This window comes from Planococcus citri, chromosome 4, assembly GCF_950023065.1.
Source record: "Planococcus citri chromosome 4, ihPlaCitr1.1, whole genome shotgun sequence".
In the NCBI taxonomy this organism is placed as follows: domain Eukaryota; kingdom Metazoa; phylum Arthropoda; class Insecta; order Hemiptera; family Pseudococcidae; genus Planococcus; species Planococcus citri.
Window position 1 is genome coordinate 71,965,707 of NC_088680.1, and position 22,392 is coordinate 71,988,098.

A 22,392-nucleotide genomic window follows, 5' to 3' on the forward strand; every position below is an offset into this window, starting at 1 on the left:
GCGTAACAGTGCGCTTCTTCTCTGTCGCTCTGCCACTCTCTCGCTCTATCGCTCTCTCGTCTGTTGTCTGTGGTCTGTCGTCGTCGTCGTCGTCGTCGTCTCCTCTTTGGTCAGGAGGACATTGGCATCATCTGCGGAATTACATATTATTAAAACGACGTTAAAAACGTGAATTTTTCACCTACAGTATCTCGCATCTATACTAAGTATATCGTATACCTCTACCTATATACATACATAGTAGATAGATCTACATACCTATACCTATACCTATCCTCTATACCTAATACCCATGTGTCTTACTCTTGCGACGCCGATTAAGGCAAATGTACGTAAACATACATGTATCTCTCGACTCTACCTACACGCTGATTTTTAAGCGGCGGTGCATTTTTCTAGCAATTTTTTGCTACATATTCGGATTCGGATTCGGCTGATTCTCGTATTTCCATAATGAGACCTGTCCCTATCCGGTTAAATTAAATTTGCTCATTTGCATCGAAGACGGGTTTAATTTTTATGACCGGATGGGTTTTTTTTACGGATCGAGGAAGTGATAAAAAGTGGCGAGTGGTCGCGAAATTGAGTAATTTGCCGTTTGCTTATAGTTAGACCATCTCGAACAACGTACGCGTACCTACCTACGTTAAATTGATTTACGATTGCGAATTTTCGCTTACAAATTTTGTCAACTTGACATCGGCGTTGAAAAAATTTGCTAATTTGCTAATTCTGCTTCTTTACGAGATCTTAGGTGCGGGTTTCGATTACTTATGCTATGCTAAAGAGATACCTAGATTATTATTTTGAAGATTGGAAAAAAAAACACGACATGACACCACGTGAGAGAAGGAAAAGTCATAATCCACTCGAGAATACGAGTACATATTTTAAAACCGTGGAGTATTGATCCGTTATAGGCCTCAGTCTAGACACCATCGCTTATTATTTCTTATACATACTTATCGATATTATGATTAGGTACATATTTTCATCCTCGCTTTGAAACGACAACGAGCTTCGTATTTTTTTTATTTATTATTCCGTTAGATGATCGTTGGAAACGCGGCGATAGTTTCATTTGTAAAAGTGTAGTAGATTTTCTTCTTGTTTGCAATTTTTCGTGTGACAACTTTTTTTTTCAGAGCCATGAAATGGGCATTGCGATGAAAAAAAAGTTGGTCTAGAAAACCGATTTGGTACCAAGTATGTTATTTCTCTCTGAAAAATGTGGAATTTAGTTTCACGTGTATCGATTTGAAATTTGCAAGAATAAAATAATCGTGAAATCGGAAAACGATGTAAATTTTGCACCGGTTGCATTTATTGAATTCGACTCTCTCGATTATTTCAATAATGATCATCTTGTTCCAGTTAATCGGGTTCGAACAGAATGCGGTCTGTGGTAGACCGTTTTCTGCAGTGAATACCTACCACAGGTACATTTTATGCAAAAACTTGCATATCTGTTTCATTTCATACTTGTGCCAATTTTTTTCCTTTTGAAAAAATGTGCAAAAAATTCGTTTTTTTAATTTCTTTTGTTTTTTGTTTTTAATATAGGTTGTTGGATCGCTTTTCTGCTCTAATTATTCGATATCGGATTAGATTACGGTTTGTGGCATTTGATGAAGAAAACTTGTATTTCGTTTCGTCGTTTTCAGTTCTGCATCTGATCGTCGAAAAAAAAAATAACAGCGGAGGGAAATGGTTTTTACATGGATACGTACGCGTTGAAAAATGTAAGTTGTTAGTTTTTCTTAGACCACTATTAGATCATTTTATTGAAAGTTGACAAAGTATAAAAATTGTTGAAGCGAAGGGACAGGTTTTTTTTCAAATTATAATGGGTATAGGTAAAATTGCCGAAATGTTGCAGTTTTTAGTTCATAATTTCGTAAAATAATTTCTCTACAAAGAGAAGAGGACTGGGCAAAACTTGCCGGATACATTATCGAACACTTTTCAAAATGATAAACGAGAAATACGCATACAAAAATATGATGGAAGTCATTGAAAGTAATTTCATCCAAAATTGGCATGTTCACGTAAAATGTCACGAAAAATAATAGAATTGCAGAAAAACATTTTAAAAACCATCGAGTAAACCATTAAAAATCACGAAAAACTGATAAAATTGTATTAAAATTTGACAAAGTTAGCTAAAAATGTCATGAAATTCTGGTAAAACTTGGATGAAATCCCCCCCCCCCTAAAAATACCTGAAAAGCGTCAAAATCATGAAAACTTGTCATAAACTAATAAAAGTTTTAGAAAATTAGACAAAGCCCAAAATGCATCAAAAATTTCTAAAAACATAATCACAAAAATTTCCTGTTTGAAATACGTAGCATAAAAAATACTTGAAAACACTAAAAGTAACGAAGGAAATCGTTGAAAATTGAAATCATTAAAAATTGCCAAAAACTGATGAAATTTCAATAAAGTTTGTCAAAATAACATCTGTTTTTGATCATTTTTAATGATATTTTTCGTGTTTTTACGCAATTTTAATTGTATTTTTGATCGTGTTTCAATGCCAATTTTGCCACATTCTGACAAAATTTGCTGAATTTTCATCAGTTTGCTTTTAGCATATTTTTATTTCATTTCAACTAATTTTTAATTCTTTTTCGTGCTCTTTTGATTCTTTTCTTCTTCTTAAATTATTATTATTATTATTTTTTTTTTTTTGGTGATTTACAGCGTTTTTATGCTGTTTCTTGGAAGAGGTTTCAACGATCTTTTATGCAATTTTTGTTGAATTTTGACCAATTTTATCGAAACTTCGTTAATTTTTGGTATCTAATTTTATATGTGATTTTCATGCTACGTATTTCGAGGAATTTTACATCATATGAAGGTGGTTTTGAGTCGACCTGGAAGTTCCGGCTGTATTTTGGGAACCACATAGATTTTCGAAAAATGGGCCGATTTTAAAAACATGTTGTATAACCGATCAAAAGGGTCACTACGAGCATCACTCGTGTTTATAATTGCTACAGTTGAATTGGGAAGATTTTTTAGGGGACTATTTTGAAAATTTGGAGTTTCCGCGAAATATGCTCGGAAGCTCCAGAATCGTTTAAAACCGGCTGTGATCGACTCAGCTTGTGAAATTAGCGTATCTGTAATATACATTTTAATTTTTCAACATCATCGGGTAAAATTCGATGGAAATTTCAAATTGAAAAAATATTCTGCTGCAGGCTCCAGAACTTCTCGAAACGCTTGGAAACAGTTTCTATCGATTTCAGGGGGGAAGAGGGGGGTTTGAAACAGGATAAATATGCGCTAAATCTTAGCTTTCCCGATCAATTTGGGAAAATTCCAATTCCTCCCAATTTTTTGGCCCGATGAATTTGATTTTCAAAAATTCACTAAAAATCGAAATCAATATGCTCGAGAATCTGAAATGTTTGGCGATATATTTTAACATTCTCTTTCGATTTAGCTCATAATCGAGTAGTTTGCCCACAGGCCACAAGTCGAAATTTATTTTTCAAATTTTGGCGATTTTTTGAAAATTTGAAAAGTGTAATGGCAAGTTGCCCCGAAACTAATATCAACTCCAGTCTAACCCAATTTCATCGTTTCAGGCTATTCTGAAGCCTCCGGCGCGATTTAAAATTTCCCCAGAATTTTGTAAATGTCTCCAAAAGGCGCGAAAACGAGTTCATAAACGTTTAAGCTAATTTTTCAGGTGGACGCCTCGAGTGCGTTTTTTGACCAGCATTTTGCTCTCAGATACTTGATCATTAAAAATGGAGAAATCGAAAATCACGTTCGAAGCTCTGGAATGGTTCGAAATCGTAAAAATTGGATCAGGGGGGGGGTGAGTGATTTTAGTCGAGACGCAATCATTCGCGCAAGTTGAAACAGATTTTCTGTGAACTGGAAATTTTTGATTTTTTTGAATTTTTTTGCTCGTAAAATATTCTAGACTGCCTGGAAATCGAGCTATATGTGGATAAACTCGTGAAATAGGCCGAGAATAAGCCGCAATTCGATTTTTAGGTAGGTATCCACATTTCATCTCGGAGAAATCAAAAATCGTGCTGGGGGATCCAGAATGACCGAGAATCGCGAAATTTGGTTCGGTCGAGTTGATTTTTGTTTCGGGAGTCTTACAAGTAGGTCTAGCTACATAAATTGGCCAAAAATTGAAAAATAAATTTTGAGCGATAGAATTTTTGGCTATGGAGGTTTCAGCCTTTCAGGCCATGCTCATTTCAAAAATCACTGCCCAGTTAAAATTGAAGACGAACATTTCCCCTTGTTAGGAGTTGATTATCTCGATCAAAAAAAAAAAAGAAAAAGCGAATTTTTTTCGTAATTGAAAAGTTACTAGGTATTGATTTTTTGCCCGCTTCATATCGGGCATTCGTTTCCATTAAACAGATGTACCTGCCTATGGTGCCTAATGCCTAATGCTCACCTACCTGTAGTCGCGTGAAATCATTGAAAAAACACCAACATTTTTACGGCTATAAACACGGCTAATTGTACCGGTTTTATCCGTACGAGTACGAGTACGAGTTAAATACAAAGAAGATTAAAATGCTAATTACTCACCGAAAAAAAGCAGAAATGAAAACTGACTCTAAACAAACGAAAACGAACGACAAACAAACTAATGAACTGCTCAACTGGTACTGTCGATAATTCATTCGAAGTGGCGCGAACAAAAGCGGCGTTTAATTATACTCGTATACGAGGTATAGGTAGGTAGCCTAGGTATCAGAGCTAGGTACCCGTATGCGCGATAGCCGAAACAAAACGTCTCGAAAAAGTACGAAATTAAAATTAAAAAGTAACTCCGGACACTAATACGAGTACGAGTACAATACGCGAGTACGTCGAGTAAGTAATTGGAACGAATACGGAAGCGTATAGAGTAGAGTAGAGTGTAAGTTTGAGAGCACGCACCGAATAAGTACGAGTAGAAGTAGATATACGAAAAGCTAATCCAAAAACTGGAAAAGGAAAACTACTCGTATAGCACGTGTTGGCGCTCAAGTTGTGTAATTCTTTATTACACCGAGACCGAGATCCATATAATAATAATATCAAAGCACCTTCGACTAAAACTGGTTGTTGTTGTAGGTAGGTAGGTATAATACTCACTACTCAGCGTCTCAGCTCAGTCGCAGTCGCAGTCGCGCTCGCGTTTAACGGTTACGATGCGCGAAGCGAGATGCGAGATGCGAGAGATACGAACCGAGTGCGAGGGCATGGGCATGGGCATGGGCAGGGGCAACAACACTTTTGAAGAAGATGAACCACATAACTGATGCTGTTCTGTTGGTACTCGGAGGATAAAAATACACTTCTTATAGTGTTAATGGTATAGGCCGAGGCAGAGGTAGAGGTGCAGTGGTACTCGTATACACTGCATACAACGCAACGTACTATTACATATAGGTACGTACGTATATTAGGTACACAAAGTGTATTGATCGCGTACTTACGGCTCATTGCATATCTTTTTCTCTTTTTTTTTCATCAATCTGGTTTTAGTTTACGGTTTGATTTTTGATTCATTATACCCACTCGAGAATAGGACGTTTCTTCATTTTATTACTATTAAATACGTATGCCTGCCTACTTGTACCTTCAATGTGTACAGACACTACTTATACAGACAGATGGCCATGCCCAAAAAGTATTGGAGCACCTCATCAAAAATCACGATTTTTCGAGGACTGCCCTTGTTGCGATAGTGAAAGTTGGACCGCCGCGCCGGCCGGCGAGTGACCATTTTTTACGTTTTGAAGGTCCGAGCTCACGATACGCTCATTCCCAAAAATTCAGGTTGCCTTATGTATACGTATACATATATTTTTTGAATTTTCGTCATGGTAATGGTCGTCGATTGTAGGCGTGGTGGAGGCCTTGAATCAATTCGTTCGCAAAGGAGTCACTTATATGAACATTGAACAATTCGTTGGCGAATGATTTGCCAAAAATGAATTGAATGAATCGAATATAGATTTGTTCGCGAATGATTCACTAAAAATTATTCAATTTGTTCGCGAACGATTCACACATATGAATCAATTCGTTCGCGAATGATTCACCAAAAATTATTTAATTCAATTCGTTCGCGAACGATTCACCAAAAATTGTTCAATTCGTTCGCGAACGATTCACCAAAAATTATTCAGTTTGTTCCCAAACGAGTCACACATACGAATCAATTTGTTCGCGAATGATTTACCAAAAATTATTAAATTCGTTCGCGAATGATTCACCAAAAATTATTCAGTTCGTTCACGAACGAGTCACACATACAAATCAGTTCGTTCGCGAACGAGTCACACTACAAATCAATTCGTTCGTGAACGATTCTCCAAAAATTTATCAAATTAATTCGCTCGCGAACGACTCACTTATACAAGTCAATTTGTTCGCGAATGATTCACAAAAAAATGAAAAATTATTCAATTTGTTCGCGAGTGATTCACCAAAAATTATTTAGTTCGTTCGCAAACGAGTCACACATACAAATCAGTTCGTTTGCGAACGAGTCACTACAAATCAATTCGTTCGCAGATGATTCGCCAAAAATTATTCAAGTCGTTCGTGAACGATTCTCCAAAAATTTACCAAATTAATTCGCTCGCGAACGAGTCACTTATACAAGCCAATTTGTTCGCGAATGATTCACAAAAAAATGAAAAATTATTCAATTCGTTCGCGAATGATTCACAAAAAATTATTCAATTCGTTCGCGAATGATTCACCAAAAATTATTTAAATACGTTCGCGAATGATTTAACAAAATAACAAAAATTATTCAATTCAATTCGTTCGCGAATGATTCACCAAAAATTATTCAGTTCGTTCGCAAACGAGTCATACGAATTAATTCGTTCGCGAATGATTCAACAAAAATTATTCAAATACGTTCGCGAATGATTTACCAAAAATTATTCAATTCAATTCGTTCGCGAACGATTCACTAAAAATTGTTCAATTCGTTCGCGAACGATTCACCAAAAATTATTTTGTTCGTTCGCAAACGAGTCGCACATACGAATAAATTCGTTCGTGAATGATTCACCAAAAATTATTCAAATTCGTTCGCGAATAATTTACCAAAAATTATTCGATTCAGTTCGTTCGCGAACGAGTCGCACATACAAATCAATTCGTTCGCGAATGATTCACCAAAAATTATTCAAATCTTTCGTGAACGATTCTGCAAAAATTTATCAAATTAATTCGCTCGCGAGCTAGTCACTTATATGTACAAGTCAATTTGTTCGCGAATAATTCACCAAAAATTATTCAATTCGTTCGCGAATGATTCACTAACAATCAATCAATTCGTTCGTGAATGTTTTTTTTTATATCTTACAGGTTTTGCAAAAAGTAGAATTTTCTGCAATTTTAAGACTTTGGAATTTTGAAAAACTTGAATCTTTTGTACACTTTCTACAAAAGTAGAATTTTTTGCAAATTTGGCTAAAACAAAAAGTTTTTTTGGAAATTTTGATTTTTAAAAAAAAAACTCATTTTTTTGCAATTTTGCCATAAACAGGACTTTCTAGGAAGTTTAAAAAAACAGATATTTTCTGTAGTTTTTGCGAACAACTGAACTCCTGCCTACTTTTGTGCTTTTTGGACGATGGCGTTTGGGGTTGGAGAAATGGAAATTTGAGAGTTTTCAAAACATACTCTTATTCGGGAGAATGTCCGGGAACCAATTTTCTATAAATTACGAGTAGTTTAGCTCCTTCAAGTTTGAAGACACATTGAATGTTGTGCAGAGCACCTTTTTTTTGCTTGAAAATAAATCTTAAATCTGCTATCAGTTATCTCAAAATTTGAGCCTGTAACGTGAATTTGAAAAATTGCGATTTTTGATAATTACATATTTTGTCAATACTTTTTGTGGCTACTGTACCTACCACATTTAGCTCTAAATATGTATTTACATATTTATTTTTTCATTTTGATCTTTTCTGTTTAATTCGATCGACGAGTCTCCGCCAAGCAACACGCCAGGCTAAGGAAGGCGTCGCGTTATTAGCGTGAAACTGGTTTTACGCTGGAATACGTGTTCCCCGCAACTGATCTTTATGGAGCTGGAGGTATTTTCGCTTTCGATGAAATTCGTTAATTGCTTTTAATTAAGCGAACCGATTACAAATACGAGTACATAAACATACTCGTATACTCGTACACTTCGTACCGGAGTGCGTCGACATTGTCAAGGATATTTATACTCGTACGTCGTACGTCGACCGTCGACCGTCGGATTATTTTTACGTGTACTCGTATGCTCGACGTGTAATGTCGCTCATCTTCTCTTATTACGATTACTTTCAAATTTGTTAGTGAAAATCGTACTCGTACTCGTACTCGTATACGTATTTGTTTGTCGTCTACCTCTGCTGACGACGTGAAAATCTCATTAATGCGTTTTGCGTTGGTACTTTGGTAGGTTGGTAAGGTAGAGATTGAGATTCCCTCTGCCTACCTGTGGCGCTGGCACACTGTTGACATTTTGCTGGTAACGAGAACCTACCTACGAGTTGTATTTTACGACTGTATCTACAGTCCTACATCTAGACCTTTTCTTATCAAGATGTTGGTAGATTTTTTTTTTGGACAAAATTCACCATCTCACTTCTCGTACCTAGTTGTAGACTTGGACGAGCAAAACTGTAAAAGGTGTTGTGTTTGCGAAAAACTCAATCCACACGTTCGTCGCGTCGTGTAGAGTCAATTTTTACTTAGGTGCGAGTATAAGTTGGTTGGCGTTCGGATAACACACTTTAGTTGCGACTCGCGATTGCGATTGCGATTGCGATGGTGATGGCGATGGCGTTTAAGATAACGAATTCGATACGTCATTTCCATTAATGCGTGTAAGGTGTACGAGTGTCGAGTACCTACCTATGTAAGTAAGGCTTACAAAAAGCACGTAAAAGTGCCATTGAACGCGACATCGACACTCACAGCTGCGAGCTGCTGCTGCCGTTGATAACATCTCCGAGTACACCATACACCATACACCATACGGTACAGTTTGGTTCAGTTTTATTCTACTCGTACCTATATAGGTTCTACATAAGTACTAGGTGCTTATAGGTGAATAATACGAGTATGTTGCACTTGCGACATTAATCCCGGAACTGCCGAGTGCCGATACCCATACCGATACCGATACTAAAGGTTCGCAGTTCGCACCAACACTGAGAGAAACCAAAGTACCCAGCGCAGCGTCGCTAATTAGCAAATGGTCTGCCTTATCAGGGTTTTTGGCCGCATTTACCGCTCGTTCGAAACGATACAGCTAACTTGAGCATTATATTGCGAAACATACGAGTATGTCAACTGCCAGACAAGAACGAAGAAAGAGATTTTTAATTTTGTTTCGTATGCAATATGCATTACTTCCAAGTTCCAATCTTCCATTAATTCTTCAACAATGTAGATACTTAGGTAGTAGCTGAGGTGCAGACGGACCTGCGACCATCTTATCGCGGCTCTTGAAATTCAATTCAGTTTGGAGAGGCTGAATCAGAAAAAGTGTTGATAATCGTATTCAGCGCTCTCAAAAATTGTATAAAACGTTTCTCACACGATTTTTTTGAATTTTCAAAAAATTAGGGGGCAATGTTGGGAGGGGTGTTGGAAGACCTCGATCAAAAAGGGGAGCTCGTATTCATTTAGCATTCTCAAAAACATACGAAACCATATGTTACACGATATTTGATCTTTTGTTTACATTTTGACCAAAATTTTGGGGATTCGCATTCCCCTACCTCCCCCCCCCCACCCTTATGGATTTGGAAATCCCATCGAGAAAAGTTTGTAGTTGTATAAATCTGTTTTTTTTCCTACTCTCAAATAATTCTCTTTCCGAGCACCTCCCCCCCCCCCCTCCTTAACAACGTTTATCCCATTCAGTCTCTTTGTCGAATTTCTAGATCATCCACTTTTCGAGAACCTCCTTCTTTGATCCTCCTCCCGTAATATTGGTCGCCTTACCTATACATTACCTATGTAGAAGCCCTCATAAAAATTGGAAAAATCAGAGAAATGCCAAAAATCAAATTCGACGAGACAAGTTAATTAATTAATTATTAATAGAAATTTAGAGGGATGACGAGTTTCATTTTTTCATCATCTAGGAAGGAAGTATAGAGTCAAAACAAATCGAATAGCGCTTTCGAGATGAAACCATCCAGAAGGGCCCTCGACGTACTCGATGAGTTGAAACTTGACAATTTTTGGTGTGTGATGTACGCACTACGCACTGCGTAATGTGTATAGGATATCTACTTTTACCTGTCGTGGATGCCGTTTCTGAAAGTGAAAAGTATTTTAAATTACACATCCCTTTCCCTTCTCTCACCCGAGACAGTTGTTTTTTATCACTTGCGAGATGAAAATCATACCTGTAGCGTGATAGATTATCGAATTTTTAATAGGTATAGGTAGGTAGGTAGGTACTCAACCATCGAGTCGATTTCGTATCTTGTATTTATTTCAAGACAGCTCCATCAAAGTTCCCAAATTGTGTTACTTTCTTGCGTATTTTCACTAAAACATGACACGAAAATTGAATTGAGAGCTTTGCGAGTTTTATCAAAAATTTTCCAATTTTTTAAACGAGCAAAGTGCAAAAAATATCAATAAAAAATATGGCCAAATTTTCCTGCGATGAAAAGCTATAGCTGAAAGCTGAGCAGAATTTCTGAGCTAAACCAAAAAAAGGTAAAAGTTTGCGAGCTTTATTTTTTCCCAGCCAAAAGCTAGTCGAAAGTTTCATTTTTTGGGGGGCTTTTTCAAAGGCTTTCTTGCAGATTTGAATTTATTCTCTGAATTCAGAAGAAACAAAAAAATGCAAAAAATTTACATTCAATTTTATTCGAATACGATTTAATAAAATGAAAAAAAAAGAAATTAATCTTAGTAACGAATGTTCTCCACCATCATTAATTATGAAATCAATGTACCCGATCTAATTTTTAGTTTTCTTTTTTCGTAAGTTGATGGCGAATCAGCTAAAAGTTTGAAACCAAAAGTTTCATGAAATATAGTCGAAAGCTGTCAAATAGAAAATACAAGGGAAAGCCATCGGAAGCCGAAAGTTTGGCTAAAGCAAGCTATAAAAAACGAGGCAGCTGAAAGCCAAAGCCAAAAGTTTTAGTTTTGAAATTTCAAGCTAACAAGTCAAAAAGCCTAAGTTTCATTTCAGGGCTTTTCATCCCAGAAATTTTCCTGCTTATAAGAGAACGTTTTGAATTCACACGAAACAACGCTAGATCAAAATAACATACTTTCATAAAACCTATGTAAACAAAATTGGAAACGCTCGAGTTTATTTTTGGGTTTTTGGGGAATTTTTGAACATTTCCATAATTTAAAAAATCTTGTCCGAGGGAGATTTGTAAACTTTTTCATTGAATATGATTTTTTTTTAGCTAGGTGGATCAAGACTCTTGCGGAAGAGGTGGGGCCGTGAGGTCACCCCCACCCCGCCCCCGGAATCGATCTAGCCTCTCGAGGTCACTGACCTACCTATCTAGCCTTTCATGCAATGCTTTCATGGCCCCGTCTTTCTGGCTGTCTGCCCTTTCGAGGTGATTGACACGTCTGTCTGCGTTCTTAGGAAAGACCGGATTAGATCTAATATAGTCCGGCATATGACAATAGGAGTAATTGCACCCCCCCCCCTCGCCGATCAACCGGAACAACTTTTTTCTTAAAAAGGGACATCCTAAAGAACATTTTAAAGCAAACTTGCCAAAAAAAAGTTGGCCTTACTTACAAAAGGGCGGCTATTTTGATTGACAGGTCAGCGGAAATCACAGATTTCGCGTTTCAACATAGGACTTGCACGAAAGTTTTCAAACTTTACAAAGGTAGATCGAAAGATCATGCAAAAATTTATCACCTGTCAAAATTTCAAGTGATAAAGTGCGTTTTTCGATTTTTGGTGAATTTTTGAAAATCCAATTTAGGCCAAAAATGAGGGAAAAAATCGTAATTTTACCGAATTGACCGAGAAAGCTGAAATTTAGGATATACCGTATTTTCGACATGCCAAATCGATTGGAAACGGTTTCAACCCGTTTTGAGCAGTTCTGGAGCCTCCAGCAGATTTTTGAAACTCGAAATTCCCACAAAATTCCATCAAATTGGAGTTGTAATGCTAAAATTTATTCTACAAACTAATTTCAATACGCTACGAAGTACTGCAGGTAATTTTCAAGTCATTTTGGATCCTCCAGCGACTTTTTGAAAATTTCTGAAGCCTCCAGCAGATTTTTGAAACTTTAAATTTTCACAAAATTTCATCAAATGGAGATGAAAAGATGAACTTTACTCTACACTCCAATTTTAACACCCTCTGAAAACGACTTCAGGTGGGTTCAAGTCATTTTAGAGCCTCCAGCGATTTCTCCTGAAAATTACTGGAGCCTTCAGCAGACTTTTGAAATTTTAAATTTTTACAAAATGTCATCAAATGGAGATGGAAAGATGAAATTTACTCTACACTCCAATTTTAACACCCTCTGAAGACGACTTCAGGCGGGTTCAAGTCATTTTAGGGACTCCAGCGACTTTTGTGAAAATTACTGGAGTCTCCAGTAGATTTTTCGAAACTTGAAATTTCCCCAACATTAATTTATCAAACGGAGTTAGCAATCTGAAATTTACTTCGCTGACTTCATGGTGGTTTCAAATGGTTTTGAAGCTTCTAGCTACTTCTAGGAAATTTCAATTTTCCAAAAAAAACGTCATACGACCTTCCAAAAAGTTGCTGGAGGCTCCAAAACGACTTGAAATTCACCAGCAGTCAACTTCGCTTAAGTTTGATGAAATTTTGGGGAAATTTCAAGTTTCAAAAATCTACTGGAGGCTCCAGTAATTTTCAAGTAAGTTGTTGGAGGCTCTAAAATGACTTGAAATCCACCAGAAGTCGTTTTCAGAGGGTATTAAAATTGGAGTGTAGAGTAAAGTTCAGCTTTCCATCTCCATTTGATGAAATTTTGTGAAAATTTAAAGTTTCAAACATCTGCTGGAGGCTTCAGGAATTTTCAAAAAGTTGCTGGAGGCTCCAAAACGACTTGAAATTCACCTGCAGTACTTCGTAGCGTATTGAAATTAGTTTTTAGAATAAATTTTAGCTTTACTGAAATTTTGTGGGAATTTCGAGTTTCAAAAATCTACTGGAGGCTCCAGAACTGCTGAAAACGGGTTGAAACCATTTCCAATCGATTTGGCATGTCGAAAATAGGGTGCATCCCAAATTTCAGCTTTCTTGGTCAATTTGATAAATTTTTGATTTTTTCCTTCATTTTTGGCCTAGATTCGATTTTCAAAAATTCACCAAAAATCGAAAAAAGCACTTTAGCACTTGAAATTTTGACAGGTGATGAATTTTTGCATGATTTTTCGACCTACCTTTGTAAAGTTTGAAAAAGTTCGTGCAAGTCCTATGTTGAAACGCAAAATCTGCGATTTCGGCTGACCTGTCAATCAAAATGGCCGCCATTTTGTAAGTAAGGCCAACTTTTTTTTGGCAAGTTTGCTTTAAAATGTTCCTTAGGATGTCTTCTTTAAGAGAAAAGTTGTCCCTGAAGATCAGGGGGGGGGGGTGCAATTACTCCTATTGTCATATGCCGAACTAATATGATCTGAATAGATCTCATCAGACAAGATCAGATCTGACCCGTTCAAAACATTCGCTTGATTCAGTATTACAACTGTTCAAACGTGATCAGATCCAGTGAGAAAAACTTGATTGGATCTGTTCATCAAATAAAATCGAATAATTTTCCTCCTTGGTTCGCGATCACTCGATTCGAATATAATCGTGATTCAACACTTTTAGAGTCTTCAGTGAACCACCTAAAACGGTCGAGAGAGCGTCCAATGAGCGCTAACCAAAGTTATAGTTGCGGATGTTCAGTTTTGACCTATCCAGAGTGGTTTAAAGTTTATAGAAAAAATCAAAAAAAAAAAAAAACAAAAACAAAAAAAATCATTGGAGGGTCCAGAATGGCCTAAAAGTAGGTGCTCGTTGTTGATGCGTGGGGGTGGTGGCTGAATTGAAAGAATCAATCGTGCTGATTCGCTTTGTTTGAAAAATTTAGAAAATCGTCCTACTTGATTTCGTTGAAAATTGGAAGAGTGCGAGTTGCGAAAAGGTTGGAAAACTTTGACCATTAAGTACTTGGCCTACTGCGGCAGTGTGTACGCGACCTTCGCTTTATAAAATAGTACCTACACCTAGCCTATATACTCGTACCTGCAAATACCTAGTTTCAGCTACCTGTGGCACGGCCATTGCCATTGCTATTTGCTACGAGGCGATAGAAATAGAACACGATGTACTGGTACGTACCTTTACAGGTAAGTATATATTTATAGGTACGTTCGAATGTGCCTTGTACATTTCTGCTTTCTGCCTACCCAGCTATTTTCGAAACGATCATCGATCGCGATCGTCGTGATTACTGCACTTTGAAAGCTGCAATTGGAAATCTAGTAACCTAGTATGCGCTCGATAGTCTGTTGGTGCGCCGACTACTGCTTCTTCTCGTAGTCGTAGCTCTGTAAGCGTGGTAATTTCATTGGCCGGTTGCTCTCGTAAATACGAGGCGTGCATCTGTACTTTTGTATGTGGATTGTGGATGTGCGAGTGAGTGTTGGATAAGGCCAAAAAATACCTATAAGTATTAATTTAGAATTGACGAGTTTCCAACAACTGTAATTACTCGTACCTGTAGATGGCTGATTTTGAAATGATTTTGTTGCGGGGTAGTGAGCACTGGGCACTGGGCACGGTGAATCATACCCAATGTTTATGCAAAGAAAACAACGCGAACGTGGAAGAGAAAAGAAAAACTCACCATCGAAGTCGACTCGTAGCTCCGTCCGCGTCCGTCATTAAAAACTGATGAATGAGAAGGAATTCGATCGTTTGGATTTTACGTTCTATGTGTACGCTATACGAGTATACCGTGAATATCCGTTATGTTGAAATCCGTTCAAAGTACCGAATACTGGTAACTTCAAAGTCATCGTACGCGTAGGGATTGGAATTTATCCGGCGCGACGTAAATTCGTCCAATGCTAATGCTAGTACGAGTAATGCTATTGTTCACCAGCTTCCAGTTCCACTCAGATTTACTTCGATTTACGAGTAGATAGAGATACCTACCTACCTACACTACCTACTTGTCTCGTTACGAGCACCTTTATAGAATTTTCAAACCTCTTGGAAACTATAGGTAAGTAAGTAGGTAGGAGGATAGGTAGGTAATTGTGCAAAATTAACGAGCATTTACGTGTACTCGTCAATTATTTTTCACGTGTAATTTTCTATGATACGAGTACCTACTCTTATTTCGATCTCTTGTGCCGGAATACAAGTAAATCGTACATCTCATCTTATGGTTCAGATTTGGAGGTACCTTTACCCTGCACCGCCGCGCCTGGCGCCTGTGGTAGTACCGTATACCGTATACGTTTACTTTCATTGACATCAGATCCCTGCCCTGCCCTCCCTGGCTGCCTCCGGCTCCGTTGTCCGCGTACTCGTACTCTTAAATACTTATTATTACGAGGCGATATTAAGTTTTGATTTTTTATTTTTCTTCGCGTGAAATATGATTTTATCCGTCTGCGTCGTTTACTCGTATTTGAAAGTCATTACATTCGTAAATCATTGTGCAGGTATAAAAAACCGTACCGTACAGCGTCGGAGTACTTACCTATACGTCTTATTGCGGTTAATCGATAAACGCATCGTGAAAATACTCTCGTCCCAATGCGGTTTACGAGCACTGAGCGCTGAACGCTGAGCAGATAGCGAAAGTCATACAGAAAGCTTCTCCTTAAAGCAGCAGCATCAGCATCAGCTCAATATTATCCAACTAATATGATGAAGACGTATATGTATTGTATAGGTAGAGGTACCGTATCACAATCTGTGCAGTGTGCACCCAAATCCATGTAGGTACGAGAGTGGGCAAATAATATCGTGTGCATGATTTGAAGATGATTCGTAGATCGTCTCGTCATCATCGCGTTTCATTTCGCATTCGCAATGAAAAATATGAGTAAAAGTGAACCGTACCTACGCTTAATCTGATTGATTGATCGCATTCACAAAGTACCTACTTACTAGTCGATAACTATCTAGGGTTTCTCTCGATTTTTTTATCGTACCTACAATTCAGGATTTCAAATTTAAGATATGCTAATGATTCGTTAATTCTGCAATGTCTGGACAAAAAATATTAAATTTGAATCATTATAGTCTGCATTGACAAGAACGCGCACGGTATCTCAACTGATTTAGTAATTTTTGGGCCAGACGAGCTAAATCAAGCTTATTTGTAATTCAATTACTACATATTTTGAATTTTTGTCCAAGCCAAAGTAAAAAATCAAGACTTTTAGCTTTCTGGCAAAATCAAGATTTTATTATATGTAGTACTTCTGCAAAAAAATCTGCACCTCTTTTAAATTTGTCAAAACTTTTTTACTATTGAAAAAAAAAACGTTTACAAAAAAATCGTGACTTTTTTTTTCAAATTTTTGATAAATCAAGTTGTGATTTATTCATTAAAATCCTGCAAAAAATTATACAAGTTTCTGAATCTCTCGCTTAAAAAACAAAATTTTCTAATACTTGCTTACAAACATTGGGACTGTTTTAAATTTTTCGAAAAACATCAGAATCTTTTAAAAACTTGGATAAAAATTAGTCCAGATCAAGGGACCCTATGTTTTTAAGTTATGAAAAAAAATCAGGTCGATTTCCAAATCGAGACTTTTTTGAATTTTTGTAAAAAAAAAACCAATGAGGTCTTTTCTCCAATTCCGGCTAAAAAATCGAGACCTTTTCAAATTCCTGACAAAAATCATGATTTCTTTGAAATCCTGAAAAAAATTAGAACTTTTTAAAATTTTAGACAAATACCCGGAACTTTTTAAAATTTCTGGCAAAAATTTCTTTTTTTTTTTGGCAAAAACCGGAACTTTTTTCCAACTCCTGAGATATGTAGTTTTTCTTTTTTACAAAATTGAAAACTCGACTTAGATCAGGACTTTTTTTCAATTTCTGGAAAACAGTCACGATTTTTGAAAATCTCATGGTTAGAAAATGAAAACTTTTACTTGTGTGAAATCCTGAAAAAAAATCAAAATTTTCTTAAATCTTGCAAAAACGTCCGAGACTATTAAATAAAATTTCTGACAAAAATCCGGATTCTTTGCAAATTTTGACAGGAAAGTAGCGCAATAAGCCCCCCTTTCAGCCAATTTTCCTGGACTAGTTCTGAAGCCGCCAGCATATTTTTGAATGTGAACAATGAACATTTCTGCCAATTTTGAATTTTCAAAAATTTTCCAAAAATCGAACAGACCAATTTGATCGACTGAAATTGCACGAACTTTTTCAAACTTTACAAAGGTAGATCGAAAGATCATGCATAAATTTATCACCTGTCAAAACTTCATATCAAGTGCTAAAATGCGTTTTTTGATTTTTGGTGAATTTTTGAAAATCCAATTTAGGCAAAAAATGAGGGTAAAAATCAAAATTTTACCAAATTGACCGAGAAAGCAGAAATTTGGGATATACCCTATTTTTGACATGTCAAATCGATTGGAAACGGTTTCAACCCGTTTTGAGCAGTTCTGGAGCCTCCAGCAGATTTTTCAATCTCGAAATTCCCACAAAATTCCATCAAATTGGAGTTGTAAAGCTAAAATTTATTCTAAAAACTAATTTCAATACGCTACGAAGTACTGCAGGTGAATTTCAAGTCGTTTTGGAGCCTCCGGCGACTTTTTGAAAGGTTGTATGACGTTTTTTTGGAAAATTGAAATTTCCCAAAAGTAGCTGGAAGCTTCAAAACCATTTGAAACCACCATGTAGTTTGCGAAGTAAATTTCGGCCTGCCAACTCCATTTGATAAATTAATGTTGGGGAAATTTCAAGTTTCAAAAATCTACTGAAGGCTCCAGTAATTTTCAAAAAAGTCGCTGGAGGCTCTAAAATGGCTTGAACCCACCTGAAGTCGTCCTCAGAGGGGGTTAAAATTGGAGTGTAGAGTAGAATTTCAGCTTTCCATCTCCATTTGATGAAATTTTGTGAAAATTTAAAGTTTCAAAAATCTACTGGAGGCTTTAGGAATTTTCAAAAAGTCGCTGGAGGATCTAAAACGACTTGAAATTCACCTGCAGTACTTCGTAGCGTATTGAAATTAGTTTTTAGAATAAATTTTAGCTTTACAACTCCAATTTGATGGAATTTTGTGGGAATTTCGAGTTTCAAAAATCTGCTGGAGGCTCCAGAACTGCTCAAAACGGGTTGAAACCGTTTCCAATCGATTTGGCATGTCGAAAATAGGGTATATCGCAAATTTCAGCTTTCTCGGTCAATTTGGTAAAATTTTGATTTTTCCCCTCATTTTTGGACTAAATTGGATTTTCAAAAATTCATCAAAAATCGAAAAACGCACTTTAGCACTTGATATGAAATTTTGACAGGTGATAAATTTTTGCATGATCTTTCGATCTATCCTTGTAAGGTTTGAAAAATTTCGTGCAAGTCCCAAATGTTGAAACGCAAAATCTGCGATTTCGGCTGACTGTCAATCAAAATGGCCGCCATTTTGTAAGTAAAGCCAACTTTTTTTTTGCAAGTTTGCTTTAAAATGTTTCTTAGGATGTCTCCTTTAAGAAAAAAGTTATCCCCTAGGATCGGCGGGGTGGGGGGGTGCAATTACTCATATTGTCATATGCCGGACTACAATGGGGGTTTCAAGGAGATGGAAATCTCGAAAGGTTCCCTTGTCGGACATGTACCTGTTGGCTGTTTGTGATATGAAATTTCGTTACCAGCCCGAGTACACTGATTTTATCTGGTCAGATCCGATTACTTTTCGCCTGGCTATCGGATTTGATCGTTTCTGAACGGGTCTAATTCGATCAAAAATTTCATCGGACTTGATCTGCTTAAATGTGGTTGGGTCTGATCAGGTCGAATGGGGTCCGGGTCCAGGAAATGTTCGGATCTTCAGATCTGATCAGATCCGATCGCTTTCCGGTGGGTACCTTTTTGTAAGCAATCTGCGTTGCATTTTGTTCAATTTAGCCCTGTTTCCATTAAGTAGGTAATTTTATTGCGAATTGCAATAGATAACTAATAACTTCGATGCCAATTTTATGCTTATTTCGATACTTTATTCAGTCATTTTTATGAAGAATGCAAAATTCTTAAGTAGACCGTATTATACCGTCTAGGTTTACCAATCGGGAAAAGTCTTGTACTCGCGCTTTTTGCACCTTGAGACAAGATAGGTACTGGTAAAAGCATCACGAACACGAACCACTGAAAGATGTATAAATAGTCCATACTCGATAGTCTGTCGAGTGGTTGTTAATCGTCGAACTTGAGCGTGAGATAATCGCGTGTACGTAAAATATCAGTTGTGGGTAAAAATCGAATCGGAATTTAGAGGATCGAGTTTAATTACCTATAGTAATAAATACTTAGCTAGGTATCTCTTCTACAATGCGATTGTCTTGTACGAGTATGTAATGCAACTACATGAAATTTAATTGTTGTTTTTTTTTCAGCCAGTCCGCGGATAAGATGGCGGCAGCCGACATCGACAACGGCAACGGCAACGGCAACCGACGACGCGACGACGTGCAGATTGAAAATCGTGATCAAATCACCGTGCTAAAAATGGTTGATGCGATGGAAGAACTACACAGTACACTGGAGTCTTCAATACCAACATTTTCTTGTTGTTTTACGAGTAAAATCCATTTTATGCGCGTAAGTTTCGTAAGCGAGTATTTAAAAATTGAAAGAAAAAAAAAGTTACACTCATACTTGAATAGGCAGTGTAGGCAGTAGGTAGGTAGGTACATGGTATAGCCTATGTATCGATTAAACCTTATTAATCGATTTACTCTGTGCATTTATCAACTATAAGGTGTATAAAATATACCTGATGTTTCTCATTCTCATGGTTTCGTGTACCCTAGCATCATATCATATAGCTATAAGAACATCAAACAAACGATGGATGTTAGTTTTTTTTTTTATTATTATTATTATTAGGTAGGTATTATTATTTTTTTTTATAACTTGACAATAACGCGCAATGACGCGTAAAACGCGCTGAATCACGAACAAAATTACCTACCTGCTTAGAAGCATTCGTGCTCTCTTATTTAAATAGGATTTTAGACGAGCGATGTGGTTAAAAAACTATTTTACTGAAACGGCCGATTGTATTGAAACACTGTAAGAGGAAGGTAGGTACTTATAAGAACAATTCAGTAAACGTACATATTTTGGGTTTTGAAAGTAATCAGTGATCATGTGGCCAGCTGGGCCACATGATCACTTACCCTTCGTAGTGGTACGTGATCTACTAGTACATCTACATACTCATACTCGTACGAAATTTCCATATCACTCAAAATTCACAAGGTGAAGTGTCCTCATGAGGCAACATTGGTGTTCAACTGGAAAAATTAAAACGCGAGTAGGGATTTTACTAAGTTAAATAATGCCTTGGGGAAGGTTCGACATTATCGCAATTGCGTAAGTCAAAGATACGTAGTTGCGTCCCGAAAAATTTGATTTTCTCGTAGCAGTAGCTGCAGTATTAATGAATACCTATACCACCTATCAACCTACTGAAAAATTCGTCTGTAATTCTTTTTTGTTTTTTTCATACAGCTGCTGTAAATTGGAACTTGCGAGGAACAGAATGAGAAGACGCGACGGAGAAAAAAGAATAGAATAAAAGATGGAATATCAATACTTACGGTACCTACTCGTATTATAAATAATGTGACTGAAAAGTATTTTTTTTTTGTGGTTTTATTTCTCTTATGTGTATTGTTTATCCAATTATCCTTGATGTATGTATTGTTTTTATCAACTGTTTCTTTCAATTATTGTATTTGTATTATTGTTTTTCATGATATTTGCACAGGTCAAGTTGTAAATTGTCTATTTTTTGAAGCGCGTTCATTTTGTAACATGTTCGATTCGGTAACAAATTCGCTTTGATAACGCATATTGTAATATTTTTTGTTCATTTTTCGTTAATTAGGCGGAATTGGCCGCCGCTGGATTTTAAGAAAAAGAAAAAAATGAAAAAAAAAAACACAAATAGATAATGTGAAACATTGAATATTTTTATATTTTTTAAATTAAAATTTCATTTAATCTTAATAAAAACAATTAGGTATAATTTTTTTCATCCTATTCTAAAACGGATACTCAATTTGGAATCTACGATCTACAGTATAAAATAATATTGTAATAAATGATATATCACACTCCTGTCCTGTATCAGTGAAATTTGAACTTCTCTCCTCATCACTTCAATGACATTGACCTCATCTCAAGCTCCTGTTGGGAAATGCTTACAACGATATTGAAACTGTAATAATCGACATAATATTACGCCCTCATGTGAAATCATTTTAAGTTCCCCACTCTCCAGGATCTCGATACGGTATACGAGTATAGGTAGGTACATATATTGGTTAAATTTCAAATTCTCCCCTCCACCCGGCCTTCCACCATCAGTAAGAGAATTGAATTATTTTTCGAGCTTTAGGGAGCTTTTTACGATGAACGAACTGTCGTTCTATGGGTTTTCCAGCGTTGGTTTCGCCCAAAAGCTCAAAGTTTTCCAGAAAACGGCACTTTTCACAAAAAAGTTTAACTTACAAGTACAAAGAAGCTCAATCGAATGAAACAAACGAGCTTAACGTAATCAGCGATGCCTAATTAGTAATAATCGACCCCTTGAACACCCTATTTGCCTTTTATTCGTGCAAAAAGCTCAATTTTGTAAAAGTTGATATTCACTAATTTAAAGTCATTTTCGAGTACCTACATATTATTTGATGCTAAGTGAGACTAATTAATTGGGAGAATATAGAGTATTAGGAGGTTCGATACTCCTAATACTTGAACTTTTGAATCAATTTCGCGAGCTTTAGTTAGAGAGCTTTTTAGGCTGTACGAACTGTACGAATGGGGGAGTTTTGCAGGCGGAGAATCCGTTTCCGGTGTTGGTTCTATAAAAAAGCTCAAAGTTCCCTCTGAAACGAAGTTTTTTTCGAAAAAATAGAACTATCAGGTACTAAAAAGCTCGATCGACTAAAATAAACGAGCTTGACGTGATCAGCGATGCCGAATTAGTGGTAATCAACTATTCGTACACTCGTATTTCATTTTCATTCGGCTAAAAAGCTCAATTTTGAGGACAACCAATTTTGGAAAAAATGATGCAGCGCTTCAGGCGGCAGAAAATAGAACTTCTTTTGTAATCGTCAAAAATACTATAAATACATCTTTCTATATCC

General features: G+C 36.6%; 1 long non-coding RNA gene across 1 annotated transcript; it reads left to right on the forward strand.

Annotated features, from left to right (window-relative positions):
• The first annotated feature begins 125 nt into the window (after positions 1-125).
• On the forward strand, positions 126-21,349 carry LOC135843567 (uncharacterized). Its single transcript, XR_010558346.1, has 4 exons — positions 126-1,439; positions 1,564-1,742; positions 19,627-19,831; positions 20,747-21,349. It is a non-coding gene; the product is annotated as an uncharacterized LOC135843567 (long non-coding RNA).
• Positions 21,350-22,392: the final 1,043 nt, after the last annotated feature.